Source organism: Arvicanthis niloticus, chromosome 3 (assembly GCF_011762505.2).
Source record: "Arvicanthis niloticus isolate mArvNil1 chromosome 3, mArvNil1.pat.X, whole genome shotgun sequence".
In the NCBI taxonomy this organism is placed as follows: Eukaryota; Metazoa; Chordata; class Mammalia; order Rodentia; family Muridae; genus Arvicanthis; species Arvicanthis niloticus.
The window spans coordinates 55716497-55724338 of record NC_047660.1 but is presented as its reverse complement, the minus strand read 5'-3'; positions in this window follow the sequence as shown (position 1 = coordinate 55724338).

The following is a 7842-nucleotide window of genomic DNA, read 5'->3' as shown; positions in this document are numbered from 1 at the left end:
TGTGTGTGTGTTGTTGTTTTAGATATTTGTTTTATTTTTATGAGTGAGTGTTTTGCCTGTGTGGATGCATGTGCATTATGTATGTTCTGTGTTCATGGAGGTCAGAGAAAGGCATCTATTCCCCTGGAATTGGTCAGGGATTGCTGTGAACTGCCACGTGAGTGCTGGGAACCAAATCTAGGTCCCCTTTAAGAGCAGCAAATGCTCTTTACCAATGAGCCAACACCCCCTCCCCACCCTGATCTGTTTTCTAATATTATTTTTTAAACTTTTCTGAGGAGAAGGATTGGTAAAGATTTAAGAAAGGAACTTCTAAGCTGTGCATGAATGGTTTGGGCCATAGTGTGCTTTGACCAGAGAGCACCCAGGTGCCTCATGACAGCATTTCATTCAACATGTAACTACATATCTGACATGGTCTTATAAGATCATAATGGAGCTGATAACTCCACCTGTCTGGTATTTTTACTGTTGCTTTTCTGTGTTTAGATATGTTTGAATACCATAGTACTTGGTATGATACCAAGCTGAGAAGGTGTTTAGCCAAGGTGCAATAGACAACATCGTGTCACCCAGATATATAGAAAGCAGTACCATTAGGTTTCTGAGCTCTGTGCTGTTTGCGTGATAAACTGAGGCAGTGATACATTCCTCAGAGTGAATCTCCTTCATTAAATGACATGTGACTGTGGTAGTAGGGCAGCCTCAGGTAAACGAGGAGATGGAGACAGGACCATCCCTTGGGTTCTCTGGCCAGCCAACGTTGCTTTAAAAAATGGTAATCCCAGGCCAGAGAGAAAACATGTCTCAAAAACTGAAGTGGACATGTTCTGAGGAATGGCATATACATGTGTGAACCCATGCATATACACATAAATGAGTAAATAAAACAATAAAACCCACTGATTCCCAATTCTTTATAAGACTTTCTTTTTATAATTTATTTACCTTTATTTATATGAGTACACTGTAGCTGTCTTCAGGCTCACAAGAAGAAGGCACTGGATCCCAATACAGATGGTTGTGAGCCACCATGTGGTTGCTGGGAATTGAACTCAGGACCTCTGGAAGAGCAGTCAGTGCTCTTAACCACTGAGCCATCTCTCCAGACCTTTATAAGATTTTTTAATTAATGTAAACATATATTTAAAAATGCCAGCCTTACTCACTTATGCATTTATTTATTTATTTCACAGTGCAGGGATCAAACCCAAGGATTCATATGTTCTTCTGCTCACTTGTATCCCCAGCCTTGTTTTTGACATTGTCTCAAAATGTTGCCCATGCCAGTCTCAAATTGCTGGGCTCAAGCAAGTCTCCTGTCTTAACCTAAGTAGTTGGGATTAAAGGTGTGTGCCACAATGCTCAGTGAAGGCAGGCATGTTCAACAGTAGTTTTGATAAATGATGGTAAATTTATTGATATTATTATTGCATATTTGTTGATACATGCGTGTTATGTGCAGTTGCATGTATGTGGAGGTCAGAAGACAACTTTCAGGAGTCAGTTCTCATCAGCCCTGGATTCTTTTTCTTATTTATATATGATGCCCAGAATTGTTACAGTATCAAGGCTAAGTGTATATTCAAAAGAACCAGCTACCCTTTGATAGCTCAAGTCAAGACCTAGGATGATGCATTTCAATACACACTGAGGAAACTGATAATTTACATTAAAATAATAGCAATATCGGCATATCCATTATGTAGCATTGTGTTGAACTGTTAAATCAGGGAAAGAAGAAACGATAAAACCCGGTGAAGTGGGTATATGCTGCAGGAAATCAGATATTTCCTCCTTAGCAGATCTCTGCTAGAGAAGACAGAATGTTTAATAAAACGCTAATACATTTTTAAACAAAACACTTCTTTTTAAGTAGTCTTAATCATCACAGGTTCTTAAAAAGTATTAGCTGAACCACAGACTACTAAATTCCGGATGATTTAAACTCATAAGGTTTTTAAGTGTGAACAGGGATAACACTGATGAGAATTTTGCGATCTTAAAATTTTGAAGTGCCTTGAAAACATAAAATAATAAGATGCTAAAACCTGAGGCTAGAAGGAATCCTTTTTGTGAAACTGAAACTAGTGGGCTTTTAAAAAAATGCCTTTAAAATTTTCTTAAGATATCCTAGAGAGCCTGTAGTTGTATGTCAATTCATGCTTAACAGTCACAAAAATAATGTGGAAGTTAACAGCAAAGTTCTAGGTTACTATATAGACACAGTTTCTCTCTCTCTCTCTCTCTCTCTCTCTCTCTCTCTCTCTCTCTCTCTCTCTCTGTGTGTGTGTGTGTGTGTGTGTGTGTACATACATGTGTGGAGGCGGAGGCCACAGGTTGACATTGGGTGTCTTCCTCAGCTGTTCTTGCCCCCAGTTTTTGATACATCTCTCACTGAACCTGGAGCTCACCAATTCATCAAGGCTGGTGGACCAGCAAGCTCCAGGGATCCTCCTGCCTCTACCTGCCCAGCTCCAAGATTATGCAGGTATAGCCAACCCCAAATTTCACGTGGGTTCTGGGGAATCAAACTCAAGTCCTCACATTGGTGTGGCGAGCACTTTACTGATAGAGCCATCTCTCCAGCCCCAGTTTTCTTAAATCCATCAAAGTAGCCACAGAATATTTCATTAGATTCCTATTTTACATTTTCACAGTTGAAGGTTGCCCACAACGGTTCTTACCACCACTCTTGTTCTTACCCTAACCCTGACAGAGGATCAGGAGTTCAAGGCCAGCCTCAGCTACATATTTATTTCTAGACTAGCTTGGGTTATGTGAAACCTTGTCTTATATAACTGAAATGAAATAAATAAGTAAATAAATAAATAAATTGTACAATGTTCTTATCAGTTGTACCCCACCACAGGTATAAATGATAAACTAGTTTGTTCTCTAAGCTTTGGGATTCTCAGCCTTCTCTCCAGAGCCTAACCTTTTTAGTACCTACCATACAATGTTCTAACTTCTCTCAGTCTCACCTCTGCCTCCACAATAACTGATTCGTCTAAGATAGGGAAGCAGGGTTGGGGGTGGGGTGCATAGTTCTCAGGAGTTTTAACCTCCTTTAAAAGAGACCAATTAACATTTCTCTGGGGCCCCAAACTGTAAGATGTGAAGCTTGGGGATGACATAGGACACACTTCCTCCATGAGGATGTGTCTGTGAAACAAGGAGAGAGGACCAATGGAGAGTGAGTCTCAGAAGTCCCCTGTCCAATGCTCACTCCCAAGATTCTGTGATTCTGCATTAGAGCTACCCTCTCCCTAGCAAGTGACTGCTTTTTCTTGATTTCCAAGATAAAGCCCTGTGAGTTTGGGGGTGAGAGAGCTTCCAGAAAAAGAGGGCCACTAAGTCCTCTCTCTCAGCAAAGTCCTCTCTGGAAGTAGCTACTTCAAAGTAATTCAATCTGCTCATCACAGAATCTTGGCAATCATTTAAATGTTGGCACACTACAACCACTTTCTGGATTATCTTCCTTGCTATAATCCATGTCTTTTTCTCTTCTAGTAATTGGCCCATGCCACTGATCATGTAGCATGTGTGCATATGTATGTGTGTGTACACATAAGTGTGTTTGTACAAGTGAGCTAGACTATAGAGGTCAGGGGTCAGCACTGGGTATCTTCATCTATTGCGCTCCACCTTCCATTTTGAGACAGAGTCTTTCACTGAACCTTGGGCTTGCTGTTTTTGTGGCCAGACTGGCTGACCAGCAAGGCCCTGAGATCCACCTGTCTCCAGTCTGAGGTTACAGATACACGCTGCCTTGCTGTACCATGCCATGCTGAGGATCAAACTCGGTTCTCTATGTTTGCATGACAGATACTGAGCCATTATCCCAACACCATCTAATACTTCTTGCCTGCTTCCTATGTTCTAAAATGTGGCATCTATCAACTCACTAAATGTTCCCCACAGTATACACTGTGTGCTAGTTTGTTTTTATCATTTGATGCTCAAGGAAAATGCAGCCAAGAGAGGCTAAGGAACTTGTCCAAATTCACACAGCTAATGTGGGAGTAGATTCTGGTTGCTTGTCTCCAGGATTCTTGGTCTGTAACTACCCATGGAACTGGGGTGTCTAGAGGCAGGAGATAGTGCTTCCCAGGAACTCTTTCTGATCCCCAAGGCCCCTTTCCTAACCACCCCAGGAAGAGGTAAGGTGGTTTCAAACTTGTTGCTGCTACCTGCCTACGCTGGCTCAGGAGCTTAGCAATTTTTCCATCACCATTACCTGGGGCTTGAAAGTATAATGCAAGCCTGGCTCAAGAGGGCATTAACCAACTCCATGGTACAAAATTCTGCAGAATTCTGTCAGAATTTCATGTGTTGTGGTTGGAATGTGAAATGTTCTCTATAGGCTCTTGCATTTGAGTACTTTGTCCCCAGCTAGTGGATTGCTCTGGGATATTACAGAACCTTTGGCATATGAGCCTAGCTGGCAGACATAGGGCTATGAGGCAGGACTAGGGTGTGCTTCTATGTGTGAGTATGTGCACATGTGAATCCAGGTACCCACAGAGTTCAGAAGAGCTGGAGTTATCTGTGGTTGTGAACAGCCTGGTGAGGGTATTGGGAATTGAACTGGGCTCTCTGCAAGAGCAGTACACATGCTTTTAGCCACAACTTCAGAGCTATCTCTCCAAGCATAGAATGTTTGTATTTAAAAATGATTTTCTATTTTAGAAGGGGAAGGGGTCTGGAGAGATGGCTCACTGGTTAAGAGCACTGGCTGCTCTTTTAGAGGTCCTGAGTTCAGTTCCCAACCCTCACATGACAGCTCCCAACCAGCTGTAACTCCAGTTCCAGAGGTCTTCTTCTTAGCTCTGCAAACGCCAAGCACACATGCATTGCATTTAAATATATGCAGGCAAAACACTCACACACATAAAATAAGAATGTAACTTCACAGTAGTTTGAATCACTACTTTCCCCCTACATGGTTATGTCTCATTTGAAGCAGGTGTTTCTTGACGACAGGACATCAGAAGAATCTATCTTTAGGCATGTGTCTTGAAACCCTAATCTACTAAGGACTATAGGGTTTGAGGCAATGATCATCCCCTAAACCCAGATGAAAAAATTCTCACTTGGATAAAAGGTACAGAGACTCAGGGTATTGGAAAAACAGATGCCTCTTTATTACTCTGGAAGACAGGGTAATGGGATGTTGTGCACAATGGTGGTGGGCTTGGGATGTGATATCATAAGTACCAGAGGCCCAAACTTTGCAGATGTGTCCTAGGTGGGCCCAAAGGAGTCTGAGATCCTAACACCAGAATAAGGACCTATCTTTGTGTGGACAACTGACTGACTCCCAGACAGAAGCATTCCATTCTAGGTTGTTCTGGGTTGAATTATGTCTCCTCAGATTCATATATTCTAGTCTTAATTCTCAGTATTTCTGATGACTCTAATTGGAGATGGCAACACTGAAGAGCTAAATAAGGTTAAGTGGGGTCATTAGGGTAGGTGGCCCTAATCCAACATGACTGGTGTCCTTATGGGATTAGATAGATTGTGCAGAGGGAAGACAACAAGCCAGGTGTGGTGGTGCATGGCTTTAATCCCAGCCTTTGGGAGGCAAAGGCAAATAGATTTCTCTGAGTTCTAAGCAATCCAAAAATACGTCAAAATATCAAACTAAACGACTCCCCCCCCCCAAAAAATCCCAAACCAAAACCCAACCCAAAAGACAAAACAGAGGGAAGGACCATGTAAGCATAGAAGTACGTCACTTTTAAAATTTAAAGTTATTTCATAACTTACTGCAGAGTTATTTAAAATAACCTAATTCATTTCTCATTTATTCATTTTATTGTTATTAACATTTTGCCCCTCCCCCTTGAGACAGGGTCTCACTATGTTGCTCTGGCTGGCCTGAAACGCTCTGTGTACACCAGGCTGTTCTTGATATATTCTGGCTTTTTGATACAAGGTCAAGCCATGTAGCCCTGGCTGGCCTGGAACCATTTATTCTTTCATGGAAGCTCAACTATATTGACTTTGGTCTTGCATACTCAAGCTCATAGATGAAGTTCAGACACTCATTTATGAATCTATTTTATAGGAAACCACATACAAGCTCCACTACAGAACAGAGAGGAGAAATTAGAAACCAAACCTCCCATTTCGCAACTGGTTCAGCTGATAGGAAGCAGAACAGACCACAGATACATCGTAAAAGCCATAGAAAGGGCTTTTGGACTTCTGCGATTGTATCAGCAGATGGCAAGTGTAATTTATTGTAGAAAGACTAATAATTAATTGCAGAGCAAGAAGGCCAGGCCAGTGATGTGTCTGGGCAGCAGATAATCCTCTAGCACACAGATCAAGAAGAGGATTTAGGGATTACTCCTGAAAAAGCATCAAAACTATCAATCTAATATCGGGTTGTGGAAACAAAGGCAAACAGCGTCGACAAAGAGGGGCACAGAAAACTGGAGATAGAGCTTGCTAATGTAAGAGTGTGTGCTCGGTCTAGCTGAGAGTGCTGTTAGTGACTGTAACAGTGTTCTGCAAAAAGAAACAATGAGAAAATGTTCAAACCAAGAGTCAACTGTATTTGCTTCTAGGGCCATGAGGTGAGGAGGCAAGCTATCCTGTAAGACTTTGGGGCATGGTGGGACTGGGTCTGCAAGGATGCTGGAAGGTTTTCATGTCCACACATACTTACACATGTCTGCCTATATAGGTCAGATGTTTGTCCACCAGTGTTTGGTGATATCTGTGATGACAAGTTTTGCTTGGTGCCTCCTTTCTGTTTCCTGTCTGATCTGAGAGTCTCTAGAAGGCAGAGCTGGGTCTTATATCCTGCTACTGCAGTTTATCTAGCAATGACTGCCCTGGTGCTGCTGGTTGAGAATGAGGAAATAAAGAAGCTCTGTGCTGTTTAGCAGAATGTGTGATTGATGATGGCTATCCCTGATAGTCAGTGCCACTATGTCTAATGTTAAAAAGACCTGCTGGGTGAGTCCTAACTGCTAGTTCTGTGTAGACTCAGCCCCTCACTGTGCCTATCTGTGAATGGGCTTTGTGATTTCCTTTTAAGTTTTATTTTCTTTAGTGTGTATATGTGTGTGAGTACGGGGGAGATCAAGGATAAATTTCAGGAGTCTCTTCTCTGCAGCCACTTTGTGGGATCTGGGGCTCAAACTCAGGGAATCCTACAAGCATTCAAGTGCCTCTAGCCTCTGAACCATTTTGCCAGCCTTAGAGTTTATAGTTATTCTGTCTCTGTTATGAATGAGACTGCATTTTTTTCTCTTCTCTCTCTACCAAGATGGAACTTTGTTTAGCTTTTTTTTTTCTTAACATGGTCCTCATGTAGCCCAGACTGACCTTAAACTCCTTATGTATTCAAGAATAATTTTGAACTGCTGACCCTCCTGCTTTCATCTCCCAAGTGATTGATTTACACGTTCCCATGACTACTCTAGGCTTCTGCAGTTCTGGGATTGAATCCACAGTTTCATGCATGCTAGGCAGGCACTCTATCAATTGAGCTACATTTCCAACCTTCTTGTTTAGTATATAGGCAAGAATTTTCTCAGCTGGGTTTTCCTTGTCTTGATTTTCATCCTGGTTTATTTTGCTCTCTGCCTTTTTCTCACTGTACTTATGCTGAAAAAAAAAATAAAAGGAGAGAGAGAGAGAGAGAGAGAGAGAGAGAGAGAGAGAGAGAGAAGAGCGAAGAGCCAAGGACATGGGATCTATTGTGTTGCAGAGTTTGGGTAGAACTGGCAATCCCCTTCAAATGGTATCTTTCTCTTGTACATAACAGTCCTAGAGTAGACAAATACTTAATAATAAGAGCTTACAAACATGGCCTGGAGA